Source organism: Belonocnema kinseyi, chromosome 3, assembly GCF_010883055.1.
Source record: "Belonocnema kinseyi isolate 2016_QV_RU_SX_M_011 chromosome 3, B_treatae_v1, whole genome shotgun sequence".
NCBI lineage: Eukaryota > Metazoa > Arthropoda > Insecta > Hymenoptera > Cynipidae > Belonocnema > Belonocnema kinseyi.
In genome coordinates this window covers 39135342-39147976 of record NC_046659.1, presented here as the reverse complement: position 1 = coordinate 39147976, position 12635 = coordinate 39135342, and the positions used below count along the sequence as shown (strand labels likewise).

At 36.5% G+C, this 12635-nt stretch overlaps 1 protein-coding gene across 6 annotated transcripts in view; it reads left to right on the top strand.

Annotated features, from left to right (window-relative positions):
* Positions 1 to 12635, top strand: part of LOC117170140 (E3 ubiquitin-protein ligase UBR2) — a 34737-nt gene that overhangs the window by 11701 nt on the left and 10401 nt on the right. Inside the window, exons 2-4 of one of the 6 annotated variants that reach the window (XM_033356682.1) lie at positions 8250 to 8386; positions 8478 to 9404; positions 9754 to 9927. The exons of 4 other annotated variants lie outside the window; for them this stretch is intronic. The gene's annotated coding sequence lies outside the window, so the exon portion shown is untranslated. The remainder of the gene's footprint in view (positions 1 to 8249; positions 8387 to 8477; positions 9405 to 9753; positions 9928 to 12635) is intronic. One more of the 6 variants, XM_033356684.1, reaches the window with a different exon arrangement.

Genomic DNA, 12635 nt, shown 5'->3' with positions numbered 1-12635 from the left:
TTTGTCATGAGAACAACCGCAGGATTTCGCCGGAGCGGTTGTTAATCTGAAAAATTGCACCCCCTCCCAACGAAATCACAGTAAAATTTCAGTCACGTCTCATGACCTTGAGATAGGTGGTTACAGTCTGTAACGGAATCAATACGACGATTCGGCAAAAGTTTCGTGCACCCTGCGAACACGGAGCGAACCAAGAACTACCGCCTTCTGCGTTTTTCCCGAGAGTGTTTTAGCATATTGTTGACACACAGGGATGCTTTTAAGGCCATTACGAGTGAAAGCTTGGCACCTCCAAGAGCGCCGATGATAAGGACGATTAGTTTAACAGAATATTCCGGGTACAATCGTTGCAACTCCCTTATAAGGCCTCTATACCTCTCTTTCTTTTCATTCTCCTTGGCTATGATGTTTTTGTCAGCTGGTGCCGAAAATTCGATAACGACCACGATTCGCTTCTCGAATTCAAGAAGAACCACGTCTGGCCTCGAGTGTGCAACAGAAACAATTGTCGAGAATATGAAGTTCCAGTGTACGCAGGACGATTAGTGGAGATTTTTTTGCTTTTTTTTGTTCTCTGATGACATATATTACGTTTCCCAAAAAACTGCCCCTATTTCATACGTACATACCCCTCGTGACCAAAAACGTTTTAAAAGTTGAAAAAACACCTTGAACAACGTGAAAATGATTTACAACTCCAAATTAATGACATGAAAATTGAAAATTTGCCTCTCATTATAATTTTCCGTCAAAACTACCGTTCCACATGAAAGTATGCAGCAGAACATATATGTGTATGAAAAAAGCATTACAAATAATAAAACATAGAAAACACTTTTAATTAATATCTTTTTTCTCTCCGATTAAATATAATGAGTTACCCAAAATCTACCCCTCGATACCAAAAACGTTTCAATAGTTGGAAGACCACTTTGAACAACATGGAAATGATTTAGAACTTCAAATTATTTAAATTACTCTTGGAAATTTCCATATAATTATAATTTCTCTAAAAACTACCCTTCACGTGAAAGTATGCAGCAGAACATGTATGTGTATGAAAAAAGAATTAAAAATAATAAAACTTTGAAAACACTGTCGGTTGATATTTTTGCCCTTTCTTTCTCTCCGATTATGCATATAATAGTTCCTCAAAAACTACCCCTAAGGCATAAATGCCTTAACCCTCGTGACCAACAACATTTTAAAAGTTGGAAAACCACCTTGAACAATGTAAAAATTATTTACAACTCCATATTAATTGCATGACACTTAAAAATTTTCCTCTCATTATAATTTCCCTTAAAACTACCCTTCCACGTCACCGTATGCAGCAGAACATATACACGTATGAAAAAAAGCATAACAAATAATAAAACTTAGAAAAACGTGTTAGTTGATATTTTTTTGCAGTTTTTTTGCTCTCCGATTATATATAATACGTTCCCCAAAATCTACCCCAAAGTCATACATTTCTACCCCTCGTAAACAAAAACGTTTTAAAAGTTGAAAGACCACCTTGAACAATGTAAAAATGATTTAGAACCAATGTATGACAGGGGTAGTTTTTGGAGAAAGTGTTATATATAATCGGATAGCAAAAATGAGCGAAAAATATCATCTAACAGTGTTTTCTAAGTTCTATTATTTTCCATGCTTTTTTCATACACATATACGTTCACGTGGAAGAGTAGTTTTAAGGGAAATTATAATGAGAGGGAAATTTTTAAGTGTCATGTAAATAATTTGGAGTTCTAAATCATTTTCACATTGTTCAAGGTGGTCTTCCAACGTTTAAAACGTTTTGGTTCACGAGAGGTAGGTATGTATGACTTCGGGGTAGTTTTTGGGAAACTTATTATATATCATTGGCGAGCCAAAAAATGAACTGTCTTTTCTAAGTTGTATTATTTTTTATGATTTTTTCATACGTTTATATGTTCTGCTGCATACGTTCACGTGGAAGGGTAGTTTTAAGGGAAATCATAATTACAGGGAAATTTTCAAGTGTAATTTAAATAATTTGAAGTTCTAAATCATTTTCGCATTGTTCAAAATGCGCTTCCAACTTTTAAAACGTTTTTGTTCACGAGGGATATGTATGTATGACTTGGAGTAGTTTTTGGGAGAACGTATTATATATAATCGGAGAACAAAAAAAGAGCAAAAAATACCAACTAACACTGTTTTCTAAGTTTTATTGTTTTAATGCTTTTTTCATACATATATATTTTCTGCTGCATACGTTTACCTGAAAGGGTAGTTTTTAAGGAAATTATAATTAGAGGAATATTTTCAAGTGGCATGTAAAGAATTTGGAGTTCTAAATCATTTTTACATTGTTCAAGGTGATTCTCCAACTTTTAAAACGTTTTTAGTTACGAGGGTTAGGTAAGTATGACTTAGGGGTAATTTTTGAGGAATGTATTACATATAATCGGAGAGCAAAAAAAGAGCAAAAAAATACCAACTAACACTGTTTTCGAAGGTTTATTATTTATAATGCTTTTTTCATACATATATATTTTCTGCTGCATACGTTCATGTGGAAGGGTAGTTTTGAAGGAAATTATAATGAGAGGTAAATTTCCAAGTCTCAAGTAATTAATTTGGTGCCCTAAATCATGTTGAATTTCTTGAACGTGGTTTTCCCTCTTTTAAAACGGTTTTGATCACGAGGAGTAAGTGTGTAAGACTTAGGGGTAGGTTTTTTGGGAAACATTATATATGTCATCAGAAAGCAAAAAAAAAAAAAAGGAAAAAAAATCTCCACTAATCCTTCATCTCATTATTATAATTTTTAGTAAGTTTTCGTAGGTGGGGGCGCTGAGTGAACGTCCTGCTAGCGCCGCCACCCTTTTCTCCGAAGTTTAGAGAGCAAAAAAATATGGCGTATTCTATTTTTCAATTTGCCTTGGTGGCGGCGCTGAGTGGACGGACCTAGTATATGCCGCACTTCTCATTCTCGACAATTGACTCTATTTCCCTAGAAGCATTTAGGGGAGTTATATCAAGGTTAATGCCGTAAGAGAGACAGAGATGGTAATAAAACACTCTTAGTGCCGCATTTTGCTTTTGGATGTAGGTCGTTTCCGAATGAGTTAGACAACTAGATAGTATGTGAGCTAAATGCTCGGGGTGTGCATGGCACGCCCTGCAGGTATCATCGGGAATGTCTTGGTTCAAAATGTGGCGACGTTATGTTAAGGTGGAAATGACACCGTCTTGGCATGCAAAGATGAAACCCTCCGTACCAGACTTCAATCTGGGCAATTTAAGGAAAGCAAACGTTAGCTCACACGACATTGACTGGTCTTCCACATTTCTGTGGAAGATACCGTGCTTTCTCTTATGGAGGAGCTTTTCACGAAAGTTTTTCTTTTATGCTTTCTTAATCCGGGCTTTCAGGAGTGAGTACTCGAGATAGATAAGATTTGATGCATTTTGCTCACCCCTAATACTGAAGTTAAGTCCGAGTGTTTCAGCAGCCTCCTCCGCTGCTTTGTACAGAAACGCTTCTTTGCTCACTTCTTCGTGATTCCTGATCATTTTAAGAAGAGGGTCTCTTCCATTTGCGACTCTATGTGCTGTACCCAGAATAATCCTGTTGTGAAGACATTCAAGACTCAATATTCCGCAACTACCTTGACGGCGTGAGATGTACAGTCGTGGAATAGAAGACTTAAGATGCATGCGTTTGTTTATGTGCATAATCTTTCTTGTCCCGATATCAAGGGATCTGAGCTCGTTCTTCGTCCATGGAACTACTCCAAATGAAAGAGTACTACCGAGACGGCAGGCATATTCGTTGCAGATACTTTGTTCCTAGCCGGCAGTTCGGAAGACCAAATCTGCCGGATGCGACGTTTGTATCTGCTTCGGAGAGTATCCTTTTTAGATGTCCCAACTTAGATGCGGCTCTGTGGCACGCCCAGGTATGTATAAGTCTCTCCAGCGCAAAGGTGTCGTATAGCGCTTCTATCAACAAGCTCAAGATCTTCAGGGATGCCATTAAGTTTTCCTCGCTTCAAATGAACCTTGGCGCATCTTCTAACCCAAATTCCATTCGAATTTCCTTATCATATCGTTTGACAATCCCTAGAGCCAGGGCTCATGGTGTCGCCCTGAAAGACACCTCTCTGAAACGTGAACTTGTTAGTTGTCACACGATTTTTGCCAGATGAGAGAGTAAATCTGGTTTTCCAAAGCGGCATCAATCTCTCTATGCACCTAACTATTTGCGGATGAAACTTTAAGATCTCCAAAAGACAGATGATAAGTCTATGGGAGGTCGAATCGAAAGCTTTCCGATAATGAATCCAGGCCATCGATAGGTCACGCTGGTAGAATGCTGCATTTTTGCAGACACATCTATCGATGAGTAGGTTCTCCCGACATCACGCTACGCACTTCTTTGAGCCTCGTTATTCATACATTTCTTGCCACGCAGGTTCAATTGCCCGAACAATCCTATCATTTAGGATAGCTGTGAATATCTTATACAGTGTGTTCAGACAAGTGATTGGCCTGTAATTCTTTGGGTCAGCTTTGGGTCAAATTTGCGCTGGATTATGTATTTACATCGCGTAACAAGCTCGACCTTTGTATTTTTCCCATATTCGTTCACAGACGTTTTAAAATTAAAGCTCAAAACATCCACTATTGCAACTTTGGGATTGTGAATTCTCTTTTGTTAAAAGAGCTTCGCTCGCAAGTTTGACTGCACCTGCGGCGCGAAACCGTTGGTTCTCGCCCTTCGCGCTTGGTTTTTGCATTTCTCTCATGACTGTGCATTGACCTTTCAAAATTAAAGGTCAACGTATCGAAAATTGTGATTGTGAAGTCTCTTCTATTAAAGCTCTTTCGACTTTAGCGAACACATTCTCATTACGTATCTCGTACTTCATACTTGATTTTGTCCAAAATGTGAACTTTTCTACATTATGCTCAACACTTTTATATCAAATATAATACAGTCTTTATATACCTCTGCCTGGGATTGCTTATTCAGATATTGCAAAATGATGTAGAAATCTTATTTTTCAGTTGCACTGACACATGTATCATTCCAGTAAATTTATGTAATTACAATTCATAATATGCATGGATATTGAAACGTATTTATTCTTATTGCCTTGTTTTTATAATTTTTTAAAAATGTTGTTTCTTTTATGATTAAAAGAAAATCGACTTATTCTGTCTAAAAATTATTGATAACAAATGTGTAGATCCATTTTGAATTAACAACTGTTGTCTATTAGTTTTTTTCATTGCCTTGTATCGTTTTCCAAAAAAAAATTTATTTTTTTGTTTTCAAGGTAAGCTTTTACGACAAAAATCAAAGCTACGCTTCCTGTCAAAAAAATATTTGCAACATATTTGTAGATAGTATCATATAAGAAAGTAATACATGACAAATTTGCAGACTTTTTTTAGGTGCACAATTTTCGTTCTCTTATTGTTTTCGTACCTTGCTTTGTCTGGCCATAAAATAGAGTTATTGCTTTTTCATTTGTTTTTTTGCGATCAAAATTTAATTTTTTTATTTTTTTAACAGATTTCATGAAGTTATTAAGATAATTTTTTAATTGTAAATTATTCGTATTTTTGCGTGGTATAAATGGCTGCTGATAGAATTTTCAAACCTTGAAAAAAGTGGTCTCAACAATTTTTAAAAAGCTCTAACTTTTTGAATGTTATCAAAAATGGCTGGTTAACGAACTCGATCGTTATTTTTGATCTCTCAAACTGTGTGCCAAAGCACTATCCAATCCGACCAATCTTTCGAAAGTTGTCCGGTATACAGACGACGATAACAACGACAACGACGACGACGCTGGGCAGACAGACACCGACATAAAAAGAATGTAATAACTCGAAAATAAAACAAATTTCGAAGTGTGTTAAAGCGACGCAAAAACATTCGAGTGTACGCGAGACGACGATCAGATGATATCGTTGGAGTTCAGCGCCATCCAATCCCATTGCGGCGGTAACCGCGATGGCTCGGGAAACGGGCAGTAACTGTTACTGCAACAGACGCAACAATCACTGCAGAATCTTTTACGGTGGCGCGCAGTGATTGTTACGGTGCCGCAGTAGTATTTATGTCTTCAACTTTAACCGTCGCTGCCCAGTCACAACATGATTTTTCTGCAGAGCTCTTGCGGTCAACGCAGCAACGGTTACGGTGAAAACTGCACCCGCTAGTAGTTATGACGATAGTCCCACGAAACTCATCTCATTTTCCTATTCCTGGCCCTCCTTTAGGTACGAAAATTTGAAGGTCAGTGTTTTTTTAAATGGGAACCCTAATTGTTGACACCGGATTCGAAAAGAGCAGGAAATTTTACGTCCAAAATGGTATTTACATTTTTTTTCATGACTTTAGAAGGTAACTTCAAGGTAAAATGCTAAAAAAACTGTGGTTCCAATATTCGATTGCGCTTTCTGATAGAATAATCGTAGTTAATGTACCTTTATGAGGATCATTCAACTCCCTTGTGACAACGACCTTAAAAATGCTGACGTTAATTATTGTCCTTGTTGTTTTGATCTTATTTTAAATCTTAACTTTTATAATGGTTGACTATCCTCCTAGTGGAACACACACACACACACACACACACACACACACACACACACACACACACACACAGGTTAAAGCCGGAGGAGGTTTAAGAAAAGAAAATTCATAATCACCAATTTACTGTTGTCGGTGTTTTGACCTTTAGTTTTAAAAAGTCTGTGAACAAGTGTGGGGAATATACAAAGACCGTGTGCGTAGTGCGAGTTAAATATATTATCGAGTGTGAAACGCGAGAACCAACAGTCATGCGCCTGAGGCGCGGTTAAATTTGCGAGGGAGCCGATCCGCGCGCGATGAGAAGGTTTCCATATGTATACATGTGTATATGCATACGCATATACATATAGACCTTCCATAGGGGAGCCTTTCAGGGTGACACCATGACCCACCTGAGTTTTTGCATCATATATCCTTGCTGTATCTCTTATTTATACCCGCTTGGTATCCACCACCTCGTAGTATCACGTGACAAACAGCTCAATCAGCGCGCAGTTATTAAGCTGCAAACAGGCATAATAGCATATACGGAGATGAAACGAGAAGCCTTCGAAAGCCAGTTTACAGCTGAGATTGTTTTTAATTGAAAAAATTCGAAAAGGCTTAAAAGTTCATAAGAAGATACACAAAGTACTTTTTTTTTGTCCAAAATTTATATAAGGCATGCAATACGTCATCAGCATACAAATGAAAAAGAACCTAAATAACTTTGTGTCTTTTTTGCCTTATAAAAGTGACCAAGTGTGGAGCGAATTTACAAGCGAAAAGAATGGCTTGCGCTTAGGTATGTTTTAGAGTTGTGAAATAGCTGGGACTCTGAGCGGATCCTTACGTATGTTGCGACGATTACAAAATCGCAAGTCCATTTTTTAAAAAGAAATTGCTTAAAAAGTCCAGTTTTTATTCCAAAATGTGAAAAAGCACATTATTTTTACCCAAGTAGTGTATCTTAATTACAGTACAAGTCCGATAACTTTCCAACTTCGGGGCTGCAGGGGCGGGAAATTCCAGAAATTGCGCACTTATCGGATGCCCCCTCTAGTAGCACGATATTAGGTGCGCGAATGCGTAAATCATGGGCGCAAATCATGAGAAAAGTAGCACACGTAGTGGGAGAACCACAATTAGTGTCCGTGCCGTACGTATGATGACGTTTTAATGGGGATGTACACTTATCGGACGGCAAGTTATCGGACTTCTAATGTATTTAAAATTGTATTCGATATTAGAGTTCTTTGGGTAAATAGTATTTCTAGATTTTCTCAGTTAAGTGAGACTGGACTTAAGTATCTTTTTAGTTTGTACGGCAGTATAGGCTTTCGTTAAATCCCACATATGTGCGGGTTTCCATTTCCGAAGGATGGGATGGTACCTCCCTGCTGACTGGGATTTTCTGAGCCCAGAGGCTTGTCTCGCTTCCTTAGTGAAGTAAGAATCTTCTCCAGAAAGAATTCTGACGTGGATAAAATTTTTTTGCTTTATACTCTCCCTTGCTACGCATATATTCCCCTACCTAGTGTGAAATGCTTCGGTAGTTCTGCTTATTTTGCTTTGTTATTTGAATAAGTCTGCGGTACGCGCTAAATAGTAGCCTTTAAACATTAATTTAGCAATTGGACTTTGTTCAATTTTACAAATTTTGTTTTTTTTATGTGTATTTTAGTTCTAGCCATTTGCTGAGTAGTAAGAAGTCACAAAAAAGAAGAAAAAGCTACGAGATATATTTTTAGATTAAACCTAAAAATGGAAAAAAAGTTGAATACCCAACAGTTGCTGTTCTACTTGTGCGATTAAATTAAGGTCAGTATATTGAGGAGATCTTTATCGTCTTTTTCTACTTTTCGTAGAGAACTTAAGAATCATATCGATGATTGGTATTTATATTTAACAGATGTAAAATGCTACTCATAGAAGTGCAAGGACTCCTATATTTACCCTGATGTTCCTTCTGTGACAAAATCTGTGTGTGACCCTAACAATTATATCGGGATATACTGCGAAACAGAAAGCAGAAGAAAACAATTCTGATGAAAATCAAACCTTAGAGTATTGGCCGACTAGAAACTTGCCTGAATTTATTGAAACAGGAAGATGAAATCTTGGGCTTTAGGCTCTAGACTCAAAGACAAAAATTCGTAGAAAAAGGGTGTGGAAATCTGTTACTGGAATCGAGAAAAAGATTTTGTTACTGAAATCGAGAAAAAGATTTAATTACATTTTCTTCTAGCCAAAATATTCCCATTATTTTACCGATGTAAATATACTTATCAACAGCCTTGATCATGAACACTATTCAGAGAGTTGGCGTTTATTCATTGATTGAAATAAGCATAGTTTGAAAGCCGTTCCGTTGCACAATGGAAATAAATATTCATCAATACCCATTGCTCATGTCACCAATATGAAAGAGTGTTATGATTTGACGATATTGTCGCTTGAAAAAATAAATTACAAATCATTTGAATAGTCTGTTTGTGGTTATTTTAAAGTCATAGGGAATATTTTTGGATTCTACTATGGCCATACAAAATATTGTTGCTTTCTATGCACCTGGTATAGTAAATCACGATACCTACATCAAAATGTTACATTTTGGCCAAAGCGAAAGACCTCAGAACCCAGAAAAGTGAACGTTGCTGAAAAAGCACTACAATCTTCAGAACATCTTCCTACCACCATTGCATGTGTAGCTCTGCATTAAAAAAAAAATTTTGTCGAAGCGATGGATAAGACGGAATTCTTTTTGAAAATAAAATTCCCTAAACTTAGTGTATTATTCAAGTGTTAAAAAAATAGTGCCTAGAACATGTGACGATATGTAAGTCAACACAAAAATTTTTCATTTATATGTAAATTATACTTGAAACTTTAAATGCGTTTTTCTCGAAACCATGTTTTTGAAAACGGTCACAACAATTACTCAAAATCGCTTGACCGATTCTTTTCAAAGTGCGCAGGCTTCTTTAATGTATGAAAGTAGAGTCCTTGATCGTAGTTTTTATTTCTTCATTGAAAACTTTTTTTTTATCGAAAAAAAGTTACTTTTTTACATAAATCGGGTTTTGAGATAGACCGTCACCATTTTTCCAATTTTTTTTTTTCGAAAACATGGTTAAGCTCATTTGAAACTAAAACATAAAGAAATTATCATATATTTCTGATTCCAGATAACTCGCTGAGGAACAGGAGTGGTCACCGCAGAACGCCTTTTACAGAGCATCCTTCGGCAGACTACGTGTAATTCCTTTATTTATGAATACTTTTTTATTTGGGAGCAGTTATTGATGAACACGGGGAAAGATTTCATTGAGATATCGCTGTAATCGAAAAGAGATGCCAAGGTAAATGGAGTGTGAACTCTTTAGCAGACTACTGCTGGACCCTCATGACTGATGAACCAAATGCTCATCATCGTGCAATCTTTATTAAACATGAACGAGGAAAAAATAATGAAGAAAGGATGTTTTCAAATTTGTGAAAACTGTAAATATTTTAAATATTGAAAATACGGTACAAATTTTTTGAGTTTTTTCTGCATCAAAAAAGAAAGACGACATGCAGTTGATTAAAAAAAAAGAATAATCAAGTTTTTTCTTATTATTTCATGAACCTTACGAAATTTTGTATAAAAAAAGGTCAAAAACCTAACGTGCTGGGAAAAAACAGGTGATTTAGATTCAGCACAGAAATCTTCTCTGGATATTCTATACACTATAACCTGGTATTAGTTTCATCGTATTTGCTATATTGTTAGAACTGACGGCCCCCCGAAGTGTCGTGATGAGCGGAGCCGCGTGGCCGACAAGGGGGATGTTCTCTGTCAAGCGGAACAAACAACTCGAGAGCCGCACTCTCAGCGCGTTAGTTGCAACAGTTTGCGCCATGCATCTAAATCCAACATAAATTGTTCATGCCCAAATTTGTAATTAATTTCAGTATCCAGTGTATCTCGTTACATGAATAAGTAGCTCCTATTTTTTTAACAGTGTTATGAATCCGAGTTCTAAATTTAGAATTTCGGTGTTACATTTTTTTGGAGATAAATTTATCATCGCATTAAAACGTCTGCAATTTGGGTACAGTAATGTTATTGTATTCCGTACACTATAACGAGTCATCTCACGACACTACCCTACTGAAAATTCCTATATAGGTTGCTATATAGGATTCTATATAGGAACCTACCTATAGGTGGCACCTATAGGTTCCTACGTAGGATCCTATGTAGGTGCCTATATAGTAACTTATATAGGAATTTTTAGTAGGGTATAATCAGGGTATGCGTTATTGTGTTACATTGCAGTGTTACATTGCACGAAACGCAGTAACATTATTGTAGCCAAATTTCAGGCGTTTTAATGCGATGAGAAATTTATCTTCTTATAAATGCAATACAAAAGCTCTAAATTTAGAAATCAGATTTATAATCAGCGGCCCAGAAAGCTTTGCATAACCATTTTTAGTCAAATTCGTTGAAATTAGTCAATTTTCACGGTCGTATTAGGAATTCTGTTTTGAAATTAAAAATATTGCCTTCAGATATTTAAAAATTACTTTAAAAATCTTCGAGTAACCATTTTTAGCCAAATGCGTAAAAATTGTTTAATTTTCTCCGCCATTTTGAATTTAAAAATATTGACTCCAGATTTGTAATCAGCGACCCCAAAAACCCTCCATGAGCGATTTTCAGGTAAATGGTCCAAGCGTTGAACGCCAAAATTCCAGCCCATCCGTCAATTCCGGTACAGTTTTTCGGACGGTTTCTAGCTCATCCTTTTGATAAAGTTTTTCATTATACCAGATTGGATAAGCTAGTTTGAATTTTGCAAATATAACTTCAGATTCGATCTAAGCGACCAAAATAATCTTACAAGGGGAAGGTCTCCTCTGCGATATTGACTTTTTTTATGAGGAAATCATCAATCGATAGGACGTTAAAAATAATTATGCATGTGTTCCGACTTCGTTGGGCGCATGTTTAAGAATTATGAGCATTTGAAAATTTCGGTCGCCGCGGCTGCCGAAGATCCACCGATTTGCACGAGGCTGCTGGTTCAAATCTTTTTGTTCGACAAATATTTCAGAAAATATTGATGCAACGAAAAAAAGGATAGCGTCAGAATCAGTGCGTTAAAATAGTTCAAGAAAGATCATAAAAATCGAATAAACACAGATTCTATAAAATTTTGTAACGTATTGTAATTATTTCACTAGTCCAACAATATTAATTTTTTTCATAAGAATCTAGAGTAATGTGCTCAAATGTGTATTTTCCTGCATAATTGACATTTTTTATTTAGGGGACTTTTCGTGACACCATGGAGCTGTGTTAGGGGTGACTAACCCCCATGTATGACTATCTTTTCCATGTATAGGAAGTCGTTTTTTTCATTTTTTGATATACAAAAAAGGAGACGTAGAAATACTAGATTGCTTGATCTTGGAATGCTGGAAAGGAACTTGAATTTTCATTATAAGAATCGGTAGGCACCCTTGTTTAATGAAGTTCAGACTGTAGTAGGATAAACCGAAAACTACCAACTGATTCTTCTACGGTAGTCAAGTTATTCCCAGATACACTTCCATTATTTATCAGTGTGGCTCCAAATAGTCCCTCTGTATCTGTAGCGCCTCTGAAAACAGGCTTTTAAGGTCGAATGTGACACGCACAAAAAAATTGTCCATGTTTCGAGCTTTTGTCATAGATCATTTTGAAAGGGGGATCGCAAAAAATATTATATAGGCACACTTCCTGTCAGCTTATGTAGTAGGGCAACTTTAGCGCGATCTCGACAAAAAGTTGTTTCATGTTTTGAGCTTTTGACATAGGCCATTTTTACTGGGGGGTCATGCTCTACAGAATATTGAGTGACGAATCCTTGGGCACCATGGATCAGCATGGCACCAACCAGTTGCCAGGTGCTGGTAGCGTCTCTCCTAGCTTGTATAGAAACTTCGACTGGCGCGAAATTCTTTTTTTTTTTTTAATCTTTTAATTTGCATTATAATTTTATAAAAGCTGTCATTTATAAATGATGTTACGTTCTGT